This window comes from Microcaecilia unicolor, chromosome 3 (assembly GCF_901765095.1).
Source record: "Microcaecilia unicolor chromosome 3, aMicUni1.1, whole genome shotgun sequence".
NCBI classification, from domain to species: domain Eukaryota; kingdom Metazoa; phylum Chordata; class Amphibia; order Gymnophiona; family Siphonopidae; genus Microcaecilia; species Microcaecilia unicolor.
In genome coordinates, this window is record NC_044033.1 from 236,144,160 (window position 1) to 236,159,085 (window position 14,926).

Genomic DNA, 14,926 nt, shown 5'->3' on the forward strand with positions numbered 1-14,926 from the left:
TTTTATCAACTTCTTTCCTACAGGCCTTACTTATATGGTAAGTAGCCAAAATCTTTCAAATCTTAGTCTTATAGTGGTATAATTATTCTAATTGGATTTCTCCTTCTTCCTTTATTTTCAAAATGAAATCTCAGTTCACTTGTGTGGTATACAGGAGTTTCAGAAAAAGTGTGAATTGTCTCTCTCTCTTCCTCAATTTCCTGTATTAAGTTGTTTACTTCTTTTTCACAGTACTTAGCTGAAGGAAAACTTCCACTTGCAGATTCAGTCTTCAAGAGATCTCTCCTTTAGAAGTTGTCTCCCATCAATTTTTCTTCCTAAACTTAATCTAAAAATAAAAGGAGAAATACTGCCTCCCTGCAGTGTGTGAGTCTTTAGATCAGCCTGCCTGAAACTGGAACCTAGACTGAGTGCTAAACTATAAAAAAAAATAAAATAAATTGAATTTCCTCAGTTCTAATTTCCTAAGTAGCTTTGTTATAACTTTACCCTGACTATCTAAAGAGCAACTCCTTTTTTTTTCTTCCAAGCTGCTGAGATCTTGAAGCCCACTGCTGGATCTCATCCACACACACACATTCATATATTCACTCCCCTCTCTACTCTGTAAGTTTACAAATCTTGCTAATTCAAAATATGAGCAAAGTCATCTTAGTTTCCAAAGATTCTTTTTCTAATCTCCTTTTCACCAAATAATATAATTCAGATCAAACATTTATCTCAGATCAAATATTAAGGTTTCCTGGCTTACAGGCACTTAAATCTACCTAGCCTTTATATAGCTTATAGGATTTAAACACTCTTAAACTGAAATTCACCCTTTTCTATTCTTCATAAACTTCAAGTAATCCTGAAATATTCAGATCCTTTTCTCAGTAGAGAAACCTCAAACTTATAAATCTCCACAAATCGCTTTTCACTCATATTTTCTTATTTACCACATAATCAGGCACTCTTATAATTTCAGTCAACTTAGATCAAACAACAATTCTCTCTTTCAGTTCTTACACACCCAGCTCAAAGCTGCATGTCCTCTCAGTCCAAATCTTCAGTTGCTCTCCGTTCTCTATTCCCCGGCAGATGTTCTAACAGGAGCTCGTTCATCCAATCAGAGAGCTCTATTTGAATGCAGATTAACATACAGACACTCTAATGGGAATTTTTAGTCAAAAACACTAAATAAACCCTTCATTTTTGGATCAAACATCACATTTGTGATCAGAGCCAAGCCCTAACATTAAGGCTGTAAACATTTCCAACAATTTTTACCGATAAATATGCAAATGGAAACCTCCCAAAATGGACTAATTTGCATATGATTTAAACAAATTTGAGTATATAGCATACCAATCCCATCTCCTAGCACCTAAATTCTGCAATTAGATTTAATGCAAATACTTTTAAAACTTATATTTAGCACTTTTAAAATCTCAGGTGTCAGTGCAAGTCTCTTTGGTATGAACTGCTCATGTGCAGGAATTCATCCTAGTCAGGGGCGTAGCTACGGGTGGGCCTGGGTGGGCCCAGGCCCACCCAAACTATGCTCAGGCCCACCCAGTTGCCCTGACAGGATGTGTACCCCGGTGCCTCTCCGCCACAGCTCAGCTGAGCCTCCATGACGTGCAGCCCTTCGGCAGCCGGCAGCGCTCCAGACCTCCTCCCACCAGACTAACCCTTCTATATTGGGTCCCCTTTCCTGACCTGGAAATCGGCACTCGGCAGACCTGGCCAGTCAAACGACGCCACTCCCCCGCCCGCCCACCATGACGTCTGACCATCTTCACGCTGAACTCCGCCGCCGTGCCTGCCTCGCCTCCCCCCTGCGCGCTCGCCGATGCCACAGTGCAGCAGGGGAAAATCTATCGACTGCCGCCAGCGTCGCAGCTCCTCCACTGCGTGATGTCCCCGCCAGAGCAACAACAGCCTTCTCTTGCCCCCCCCCCCCCCCAGGCCACCCTCAGCACTTCCTTCGGCCCCAGTAGGCATAGGATCCAGCACACAGCCACACACAGAACGGAGCACGGTGCCCTCTGAGTCCGCACTGCCACCACATGATGCAAGCCAAGCTGTCCAGGTAAAAGTAAAACAAATAAAATGTTTTAATTTTAATGTTGTGTACAGTGCAATGCTGGCCGGCGGTGGCCTCCCAGTGGGGGTGGGCTCTTCACCGCCTAGGGCAAAAAAAGCCAGTGAAGAGTCCAAATTTACCTCCACCTTGCCCCAGACAGTGAAGAGCCCACCCACACCCAGAAACCCACCAACAATACATTTTAGTAGTGCCCAGGTTAAAGTTTTAAAAAGGTTGTAAATGTTGGTGGGTTTTTGGGTTGGGGTGGTTTCTGCATTGCCCAGGCTAAAAAAAAAATGCTGCAAATTCAATGTAATTGTCAAAACAAAAACTGTGCCTACACTCTGTCGAGCGTGAAATATATAACAAAATATTCAAACACACATGAATACAAGTATGTTTTTGCTTTTTTTAAATTTTTTCTTGCTTTTTCAGTATGTAAAGTGGAGTAGTCTCATATGTATCACACGAAAAAAGTGATTTTTTTCACCCAATAACTGAGTGTATTATCCGTGTATATGATCTAATCATTGACTTGACCTCCACCAACCTTTACTATTCACTTGCTTTTATATTAATAAATCTCTCTTTAACAGATCGTAATCAACAAAGTTTATGCAGCACTTCAATGTAGGCAGGTCTCCGGGTGGAGGCGGGCCCTGCAGTGCCCAGGACATAAAAAAAGCTTTATATTTAGTGCTGGTGTCCCGGGGGGGGGGGGGGGACGCCAGACCATGTGGGGTGGACAGGGAGCAGGACAAGGCTGACACCAGGTTACAAGAGGAGTGGGGGGGGGGGAGGCAAGGCAGGGCTCATGCCTAGCCATGGGATAGATGGGCGGGGAGGAGAGGGCAAGGCACAGAAGGGAACGGGCCAATGCCGGCCATGGGGATGGACCCAAGTCTGACATGGCACAACGCAACCACATTCAAACACACTGCTTTTTTCACCAAGTATGCATGTGGCCTATACTGATGCAGGGCAACCATTGGGCAGACCATCCAGAATCCATCATCAAGTGCATGCCAAGAAACACCACCCATGCCCATATACATGGTGCCCACCCATGCCAGCTCTGGGCCCACCCAAAATGTCAGGTCTGGCTACGCCACTGATCCTAGTTAAATATCTCCCTGGCAACCCAGGACACCTCCAGCCAACCCCCCTGCTCTCCCAGCAGTAAGGTAATCAAATTAAACCAATTTCTACCACTGGTTACAGTAAGAGCAAGAAGGAAGAGGAGTTGAGGTAGGAGAAGACATCTAAACCTCAATGAAGTTGACTATTTAAAACGTTAAAGCAAAATTTCATAATCCAATTCATTTTTATGGGTAGATGTAGTTTACTTTTGTAGAAAATGGCAGACAATTTACAGGAAAACCCTCAGGCTTTTACATCAGTGTCTGAATTCCTAAATCTTAATGCACAGATTGTGTGTATTTAGGTTTCCCGGGATATTCAGGCAAAACACTTCACTTGTTATGTGCTGTCAATCATCAGATATAATCATCTGTGCATTAGAGTGTTGCACTGAGCTTCAGAACAAAATGCTCTAATGCATGTACAGAATTTTTCTCGATACAGTAAACTAATGACAAGCAAACTGCTGCTGTATTAGAAAACGTTCAATGATAGAAAAATAGCGCATACCACAGATTACTGCATCAGGCGTGTTTGTTTCCATTCCTGTCAGGTGTCACCATTTTTACAGATAACAGTAGACAAAGAGGGAATCACAAAATGTTGTGATGATCTAAGGGGAGTGAAAAGCAAGGTTTGCTGTGGCTACTAGGTTGCTCAGGATCAGATATTCATCTTGGGTGGAGTGGCTACCTCAGCTGAAGTAAAGTTTCTGCACTAAAGGTCAGTTAGGATGGAGGTAATTCATACAAAAGTGAGCAAAATGGTGTATAGTCTGCAGAATAAGTCACACACAGAGGGGATGAAGGAGTTAAAGACACACGCAACTTAAGAACAAAAGCAAAAGGAAGATATAATCAAGTTTTCACATACTTACGTGCTTTCAATAAGGTACAAACAAGTAGTAGTTTCAAAAGAATGAAAAACTCAATATTAAAAGAATGTCAAAGGAATTAAGAAGGGGCGAATCTCAAAAAAAGATATGATTTTTTTCTTTCCTGGAAAGTATATTGGATTTCTAAAGTTCAATAGAAAACAGCATCAGAATGCAGTCACTTTTCCCCAATACATTTACCCAGAATCTGAAGATGTCTGAAAACTTTTCACTCTGTTCATTAAAGAAGTAGACATAGAGAAAAGTACATTTTTACCTGCCCTAAAAACATGAGGGATTGAGAGAGACAACACCACATCCAGTTGTGTATTTTCACAATGATTTTATGGGAAAAATATTTACTGATAAAGAGATGAAATTTTTAGCAGGTCCTTTTTCCCCAGGGTACCTTTCAATGGGAAAATACTCATATGAGAGAATTAGTAAATTGTAATCAGGTTATATTTGCAGTTCATGCCACTGACTAACCAAAAAAAAAAACCCAAAACAAAAAAAACCAAGCATGTCTCATATATGATCTAAGTCATAATGCTACTTACTAGGTATGTCCATCAAGTGAAGGAACAGTTGTAAAGGATGGATGATGAAATGGGTGAAAGCTTTCTACAGTTACAAGTCCCCCGATCATGATATCCGCATCCCTATGGTAACCTGGTCGTAGCTGTATTAATAAGTAGTTTCCAAGTGTGCACTGACACTCAGCCGTCTTCCACAGGATGTCACAGAGCATCAATACTATTAGAACCAAATGAGCTTCCATTGTTAATGCTATGAAACAGTTTATACTGTGATAATGTTCGCTCTTGCCTTTCCAAATGTTATCGTTGGGCATAGCATGGGATGTGCTGCATGGTTCCCGATGGTGCTATCTAACTGAATATTTGAATGATGGGCAGAAAACATTCAATATTAAATTGCAGTGAATTTGAACCTGTGCATTTACACACAAAAAGCATGAAGAAAGACTGAACAATTGTAATCCTTATGGTGAGGTGACCACTCTATTTCTAGCTGAGCTTCAACACCTGTGAGGACATCATGTGGTCTCTGTTGGGCTGTGTTGCTCAGAGGTTCAGCCTTAAGGGATATCTGCTCCTGACAGCTTCATTTATCTTGAATTACAGGTTGTTTCTTTTAAATATAACCTTATAGATCCTCTGTCTTCATTAACTTAAAGACAAATATTAATTTGATTGGAATGCTTGTGTGGACCTCACTATAACACAACATTGCAATACAGTTGATGATAACAGAAAAAGATTTTTTAAAAAGCCCATTCATTCTGCAGATATTGTGTCCATACTGCTTTGATACATCTGAGATTCCAGTTAGAGTGACACTAATTACAAAGCACCTCTCCTAGACAGTCTATTGTGCCCCTTCCTTGGTAATCCAGCACCACGAATAGTAGAGCACATCTGATCCCTATTACTACCATCCTGTACCCCATATTTCTTACCTTTAATCACAATGCTTTGTAATAATTAAAATAAATCTGCTTGATACAGATTTATTCCAGTGGCCTAAGCTAAAACCATAAAGCCAGTGAAGTCGGTACCAGTAGATTCAGTTCTACTACGTATAGAAATAATGACCTTGCCTCTATGGATTATGTTAAATATCAGCGTCAACTCTTAATTTAAACCAGTTAAATTGTTGATTGCATTCACAGTAAGAACAGTGTATTGTCCAGTTAGGGAAATCAAAGGTTCAGGGCCGTGCCGATGCGGTAAGCGGGGTAAGTGCCGCAGGGGGGCGCCCACCTCTGGAGGGCGCCGCCGCGGTGCTTACTCTCGCCCTGCGCCGCCGAGGCCTTTAAATCTTTTACCTGGTCGCAGCAGCGTCAGTGAAAGCGCTGCCGACGTCTCCCTTCCCTTGCACTCATTGGTTCCCTCAGTGTCCCGCCTTCTTCTGACGTCAGAAGAAGGCGGACACTGAGGGAACCAAGAGCGCGAAGGGAAGGGAGACGTCAGCAGCGCTCCGCTTTCACTGACGCTGCTGCGACCGGAAGTAAAAGATTTAAAGGCCCCAGGGCGCGGAGGAAAGAGCAGAGAGGCATAGGCGCCCCGTATAAGAGGCTTGGGGAGGCTAAGCCTCCCCAGCCCAACCATGACCTTTAAAACTGGCTCTGGTCCCCACCTGGCAGTGTCGACGGCGTCCCCGGTGCCTTTGGGCAGCTTACCGGCACACACAGCACTTCTCTTGTTTCTCCTCTTCGTTGCCGTCATCCCACCCCCCCTTCATGCGATTCACGAACCGCGCTGCCGCTTAGCACTGCTTAAAAAAAAATTTACATGTCAGCAGGAACAGGCTGCTTCAGCCAATCCCAGGAGCCTTCCTTCAGCCCTCAGGGGCGGAACACGCTGAAGGAAGGCCCCTGGGATTGGCTGAAGCAGCCTGTTCCTGCTGACGTGTAATTTTTTTTTTTAAGCAGTGCTAAGCGGTTCGCGAATCGTGTGAAGGGGGGGTGGGACGACGGCAACGAAGAGAAGAAACAAGAGCAGTGCTGCGTGTGCCGGTAAGCTGCCCAAAGGCACAGGGGACGCCGTGGACACTGCCAGGTGGAGACCGGAGCCGGTCTTAAAGGTCATGGTAAGCCTCTTATACGGGGCGCCTATAGGAGCATGTGCAGGGCAAAAGTTTTGGTGTGTTGGACAGGGAGGATGCAGGTGGCACGTGTTGGGAGCACCTAAGACAGTAGCGGTGTGTAGGGGGTGTCTACCTGTTGGTGAGATGTGGGAGTAGGGGCTTGTGTATGTTGGGGCACCGTGAGACTTCAGCCCCATGACCAACAGCACAAGCTTAAGCACTTAAACACATTTAGTTACTTTCTGGCTGCTTTGGGGAGGGTTAAAAACTAGAATCAGGAGGCAACGTGGCTGCACTGCTGGAGGTGAGTGCCATGTGTGTCGAACTTATCACCTCCCAATACTACCACTGTTGCCTCAGATATTTTGACAAAAATTTTGAACTGTGGGTCCAGCATCAGGTAGCTCTACTAGCTGGTGGCCACAGGATTTTTGCTGGGCTTGTCAAACATAGCTGTGCCCCTGGATAGACTCTTTAACTCAGGGCAGGGGTTTGTGGGGAAAAAAAACCTAACCATATTTAGCTTCCTTCCAGTGCAGTAATTAACATATATCTGTGGTTTCCCCAGAGGTAAGAAGGAAGAAATCTAAAATTGTTTTTTAAATGAAGAGAATCAATAAGATTACAAATAAGGCAAGTCTGTTTTAAACTTTTATGAAATAGAGTTCACAGAGAATGTGAAATCTCAATAGATCTAATCTAAATGCTGTTCATAGGCGCCCGGTATAAGAGTCGGATACTGGGCCAGCATGATCAGAAAAAGTCACCAGACAACAAAGGTAGAAAAGATCATTTTATTTTCATTATACTGTTTGGAATATGTCCACTTTGAGAATCAGGTGCTCAACATTAAAAGTTTATATTTATTTATTTATTTATTTACTTATGGCATTTTATCCCACATTAAACATGAATTAGGGTGTTTTGTGGCTGTACATGAGAATTGTATATATTTATATTATATTTATTACATTTGTATCCCACATTATCCCACCTTTTTGCAGGCTCAATGTGGCTTACAATTCATCGTGGATGCTGGGAAAGAAAAGAAGGTACATTTGGTTTTACAGACGTTTTGGGTACATGATGGTGAAATTCATAATACTGGAAATGGAAAAGAATGTACAATTGGTTTTGCGTACATGGTGGTGAAATACATGATAGTGTTAAGCAAAAGACATTAGATACATGATGTGAGGCAAAAGACATTAAAGAACATTCATGGATATCTTAAGAATGTAGAGTTACGCGAGTTGTTCTTTATGATATATTTTGTCGAAGAGATTGACGGTCTGCATTTTCCGTTTGGGTGGTATATTGGTGTATTAGGTTCTGCCCAGTGTAATATTTATGGTACAGTAAGGTTCTGAGTGTGTTTTTGCACAAAGTTGTGCATAGTGTTTTACAGTTGAGCGATTGTGCTTAGAATATGCTTTGAGCAACCACTTTATTCTTTGACATATGATACATAGCTTATATCTAAATTTAAAAAAAGGTATTAATTGTGACTTTTATTTTTATTTATTTATTTTTTGTGTGTGTTATCAGACAATTATGGATTTAAGCTCCACCCCTGGCCCCACCCCTAACCCCGCCCCCTTTAGCCTCCCCAAACAGTTGGGCCACCGACCACCTATGCAGAGAGGTATGGATGGGAGGGCAGAGAGACAGGCATGGATGGGAGGGCATGGATGGGAGGGCAGACAGGCATGGATGGGAGGGCAGCAGCAGGGCCCAGGGAGAGGACAATTTGCTGGAAATGGAGGGGAGGGGAGAGAGGAGGATTGCTGGCTATGGATGGAGGAGGGAAGGGCAGAGAGGGACAAGGATGGACATGGGGGCCCAGGGAGAGTACAATTTGCTGGAAATGGAGGGGAGGGGAGAGAGAGGAGGATTGCTGGCTATGGATGGAGGAGGGAAGGGCAGAGAGGGACAAGGATGGACATGGGGGCCCAGGGAGAGGACAATTTGCTGGAAATGGAGGGGAGGGGAGAGAGGAGGATTGCTGGCTATGGATGGAGGAGGGAAGGGCAGAAAGGGACAAGGATGAACATGGGGGCCCAGGGAGAGGACAAATTCCTGGAAATGGAGGGGAGGGGAGAGAGGAGGATTGCTGGCTATGGATGGAGGAGGGAAGGGCAGAGAGGGACAAGGATGGACATGGATGGGAGGACAGGACCCAGGAAGAGAGAAGAAATTGCTGGAAATGGATATAGAGCAAGAAATGAGGAAAAAAGGAGGAAAGTAAAGAAATAAATGGAAAGGAAGCCCTGGAAATGGAGTTAAGAGGACAGATAGCAGCAGACTCAGATACTGGGCCAGCATGATTGGAAAAAGAAAGTCACCAGACAACAAAGGTAGAAAAAAATCATTTTATTTTCATTTTAGCGTTTGGAATATGTCTACTTTGAGAATTTACATCTGCTATCTTATTTTGCAATGTATAGCAATTTGTTTCTAAGAATATTGCTGACAATTCCTGTCAGTGTAGCAAGTGGTAAGCGATCATTTTCACCGGGGGGGGGGCGCCAACTGATAGTCTGCAGGGGGGCGCCAGAGACCCTAGGCACAGCCCTGCAAAGGTTTAATTCCATATCGTTTGCAGACTATTTCCTTGAATTCCAGAAATGTATTTGGCAAGTTTCACACTTTTTAAAACGTGTGTTAGGAGAATGTGTGTGGAAAAAGTATGTATTTTTGCCTGATAAGTTTCTTTCCATTAATCACAACCAGGGCTGGTGTGAGACCTGCTGCAACCCAGGTCATAAATTAAGGAAGGAACCCCCCACTAATCCCCTCTCCTCCCTACTCCTCCCCTGATCTCCCTACTCACCATTATAACCATACATAAAATAACTTTAAATGACTTCTTCAAACACAAAGCACAGGCAGACATTTACCAAATACAGAACAAAGGATTACAACCGGAAATAACTGCAAAGTTGTGGAAAGCGGCACCATGGATCTAGTTGAGGTGGCCTGGGACATCAGAAAGCACCACTTATCAATACCTGTGAATAGTGGAGTTGGAGCATATGCACAGAAGAGGAGCCTGCTCAGAGTGTCCTACTTCAGGAGGTCCTGGAAAGGCACATGGAAGCTCCGGCACAACCGTAGAAGAGCTGTGCTGTGCTCCGGAGATGAACTAGTAAATTCAATCCACTGTTCATATCAGGGTCAGAAGGCTGCTGGGGTAGAGGGATATTGATTTCTGTACAGAAGTTGAGATTCAGGATCGCCAGCTCAAAGTAAAAAGCAACACACATACTATCCTTGTGGCCATTGGTAAGTCTATTAACGCTCCTAGGTTCAAAAACTTAAATTGTGAGTCCTCTAGATTCAGAGAAAGTACATGCATATAATGTGTACAGCACTGCATATGTCTAGTAGTGCTATAGAAATGATTAGTAGTAGTTGTAGTAAAGACATGCTCAAGTCAGCACGGGCCCTGTCAATCTGCAAGCCCCCACTCCTGTATTGCATGTAATATTGGCATTCTATTTTTCTATGTTTTTCTTCATCCTACACATTCTCTCACATTGCCCAGTTTTCCCAAGTATCACTCACCATCATCGATCAGCTCTAGCCTTGCCTAAGTTCCTTATTGTCCCCCCAGAGCAGTCCAGATGCTTGGGTTATGCCCCTTTGCTAGCAATAATGAGCTATGATATCATCAGTTTAGAACCCTGTGCAGCCCTCCTAAATAGTCGTTCTCAATCTACATCAGGTTTCAGTCTGTAAATTGGTAGTTTGATGACAGATGAATTACCATGATTTTCAATGAGACAACAGAGAAAGCATGCACAGGAGAAGTCAACCAATATGTATTTAAATTCATCACATGCACAAATTTGAGGAATGTGCACAGCAAACATTTTTAATTTGGTTCAACTTTAGTTCATTTAACCATCTGGTTCATCTGTGGACTCTTAATCATTTGTATTATTCACTTCATTGTGTTTCATAAAAGTCAATTGGGAAAGTAATTTTTGAACTCTACTTAAAGTAATTTTTGAACTCAGGCTTAATCGACCTACCAATCAGAAATACCTCTTAATCAACACGCTCATACCTAAATCTACACTGCACATGATGCAATGGACTCAAATATAAAACAACCTATGCATCCTGCTTTTCCTTTAGCGCACAACTATGGAATGCATTGCCAAAAGCGTTGAAAACTACGTTTGACCACGTAAACTTCAGAAAAACACTAAAAACTCGCTTGTTCAAAAAGGCATATCCTACCAATCCAACATAATTGACAGAACCCTGCGACACAACATGACTAAAGACCGAAATGGACATTACACATCGCTTCCGCTTAACAAATCTTTTATGTGGCCCTAACACATGAACCTATCCTCCCACAACATCACCTTGTATTTGTTTACCCCAGAGCCTGGAAACACCTCTCTGGCACTATGAGCCTGCAAATAGGTGGAAAAATGTGGGATACAAATGAAACAAATAAAATAAATAAATAAATACTAGTGAGATTTTCCATCTATTTTTTTTAAATCAAATTACTTTATATTTGATGCTCATCTTTCATGAAACAAGGAATGGGACAGAGGGCACTAACAGTGGCATAAAGAATACAAACCCCTCTCAAAGGGGAAAAGAAGCAGAAAGAGTCAAGGCAACACCAATGATAGCAGAGCACTGGAATAGGAGTAACATGTCACCATACTGGGACCGAACGAAGGTCCATCAAGCCCAGGATCCTGTTTCCAACAATAACAAATCTAGGTTACAAGTACCTGGCAAGTTCCCAAAACAGTACAATACATTTTATGCTGCTTATCCTACAAATAGGTAAGAACAAAAAACTATATGGCTTGACCTTCTCCAATTGTAAGTATCAACTACTGAAAAACATATACTGAGGAGAAAATCCCTAGAAATACTTGCAGTTAACAACCAGGAGGAGTCTCATATCACTTGGCACGGATATTCATATCACTCCCCTGGTGACTCTATCAACGTGCATAGGTTTAATCATCGACTAAAAACCACCTCCACTCTAATGTTGTAATTGCAATGATAATAACTTAAATTCTCACACTATCATGTGCAGATATATAAATGTACAAAAAGACACTTAGCTTAAGGAGCATGTATACTCCACAATTCAGACTGGCGTGTGTAGAAGCCCCAACAGTGCCTGTTTCGCTATGCTTCTTCTGGGGGGAACCTCACACCATTTAGCCTGATAAAACAAATCACAAAGTGTCACATGTGTATTTCAACCCAACTGCAGGTATTCTTTTTTTTTTTGTTTGTTTTTATTTATGAAATTTTCAAATAATTTACAAGCGTATAAATCTTGTAACAGGAAAAATTGGGTGAACAAGTAATCTCATCAAAAAGAAAGAAACATTTACACTTTTCCCCCCTTCATTCCAACATAAGTCCACATTGAGGGAGTTCAAAATGTACAAAATTAGTTGGAATAAAATAACAGGCAAATATTACTATGAAACAATAGGTCAGACGTTTTCAAGACGCCTTATTTTATCAAACGTTATCAGTGGATGGAGCAGCTGCTCCTTCCATCTTTCTAGATGTTATAAACAACTCCAGTTGGGGTGGATCAAAAAAGATAAATTTCTCAGTTCAGTAGGTGACTAAACACTTGCCAGGAATGTTATTTAGCTTTGACTGCAGAAAAGGTTTATGCGTTGCTTTTACCGTTCGCAGTAGCAGCTACCAATAATCCTATGCAAATGTTTTACAATTAGATCATTAGTATTAAAATGAGCATCCCAAGTGATGCATGGACATTTCCGTGCATTGCATAGAAAGAAGGACCTATCTTTTACATGCAAAATTTTTGCAGCAGGTCTGGAGCTGTCATTGCAGGAAGGCAACTTCTCGGTGGAGCAGTCTGCTTGCTTTTTTGAGTAGTACTTGCATGTGTGTGTTAAATGTGCCATGTGTCTGTATTATATGTGTGTGCGCGTGTGCGTGTGTGTGTTTGCCGCATGCAGCAGTACTGTTGTCATGGAATAAGCAGACATCCCATAATATCATGTAGTAGAACGCACATCCAGAGCACACACCTATAATGCAGTTGGCATCTTGACTCTGAGCATTCATATAACATCAACGCTTACCGAGACACTGTAGTATGCATATGCTAGATGCTATCCAGCTTATAATCGAAAGAGAAAAACATCTATATTCCGACCTAAATTGGGAGATGGACATCTTTCTCTCGTGGGTGCCCAAATCGGTATAATCGAAAGCCGATTTTGGGCGTCTTCAACTGCACTCCGTCGCGGGAATGAATAAAGTTGATGGGGGCGTGTCGGAGGCGTGGTGAAGGCGGCACTGGGGCGTGGTTATCGGCCGAGCAGAGATGGTCGTCTTCAGCTGATAATGGAAAAAACACAGGCGTTTTTACCGCGAATGTGGGTCACTTTTTTGGACCCTTTTTTTTCATGAACAAGTCCCAAAAAAGTGCCCCAACTGACCAGATGACCACTGGAGGAAATCGGGGATCACCTGCCCTGACTCCCCCAGTGGTCACTAACCCCCTCCCACCAAAAGAAACGTTACAAATGTTTTTTGCCAGCCTGTATGCCAGCCTCAAATTCCGTACCCACCTCAATGACAGCAGAATGTGTTCTATCCTCTGACAGCCTTTCCCTGGTTCTGATTTGGGTCTCGAGTGAGTGTGACACCTTTTCAGTTAAGGGCACTGCAGAGTCACATCAGCAATACATTGTGGTGGGTGTAGGGTATTGGGCTCTTTGATTCCACTAGCTTGTGTTCGTTCCTCACTCTCTCCTCAATAACTGGCTGACTTCTTCCGCGACAAGGTGCAGAAGATCAACCTCGAATTCACCAACAAACCATCTCCTCCTCTTCACCCTATAACCCACTCCCTCAATCAACCAACCCAGGCCTCCTTCTCCTCTTTTCCTGATATCACCAAAGAGGAAATCGCCCATCTTCTTTCCTCCTCGAAATGCACCACCTGTTCCTCTGACCCCATCCCTACCAACTTACTTAACACCATCTCTCCTACTGTCACCCCCACCATCTGCCATATCCTCAACCTCTCTCTCTCCACGGCAACTGTCCCTGAGACCTTCAAGCATGCTGTAGTCACACCACTCCTCAAAAAAACCATCACTTGACCCTACCTGTCCCTCCAACTACCGCCCCATTTCCCTCCAACCCTTCCTCTCCAAGATACTTGAACGCGCCGTTCACAGCCGTTGCCTTGATTTTCTCTCCTCTCATGCCATCCTCGATCCGCTTCAATCCGACTTTCGCCCCCTACACTCAACAGAAACTCAACAGAAACGGCACTATCTAAAGTCTGCAATGACCTGTTCCTTGCCAATCCTCCATCCTCATCCTCCTCAACCTATCCGCCGCTTTTGACACTGTCAATCACAATTTACTTCTTGACACACTGTCCTCTTTTGGGAGTACACTCTCATGGTTCGTCCTCCACCCTTATCCTGCTCTCTGTTGGAGTTCCTCAGGGATCTGTCCTTGGACCCCTTCTTTTTTCAATCTACACCTCTTCCCTGGGCTCCCTGATCTCATCGCATGGTTTCCACTATCATCTTTATGCTGACGACACCCAGCTTTATCTCTCCACACCAGACATCACTGCAGAAACCCAGGCCAAAGTATCGTCCTGCTTATCCGACATTGCTGCCTGGATGTCCAACCGCCACCTGAAACTGAACATGGCCAAGACCGAACTTATTGTCTTCCCACCCAAACCCACTTCTCCTCTCCCTCCACTCTCTATCTCAGTTGATAACACCCTCATCATCCCCGTCTCATCTGCCTGCAACCTCGGTGTCATCTTCGACTTCTCCCTCTCCTTCTCTGCGCATATCCAGCAGATAGCCAAGACCTGTCGCTTCTTTCTCTATAACATTAGCAAAATTCGCCCTTTCCTCTCTGAGCACACCACCCGAACTCTCATCCACTCTCTCATTACCTCTCGCCTTGACTACTGCAACCTACTCCTCACTGGCCTCCCACTTAGCCATCTATCCCCCCTTCAGTCCGTTCAGAATTCTGCTGCACGTCTTATCTTCCGCCTCGACCGATATACTCATATCACCCCTCTCCTCAAGTCACTTCACTGGCTTCCGATCAGGTACCGCATACAGTTCAAGCTTCTCCTACTAACCTACAAATGCACTCGATCTGCAGCCCCTCCTTACCTCTCTACCCTCATCTCCCCTTACGTTCCTATC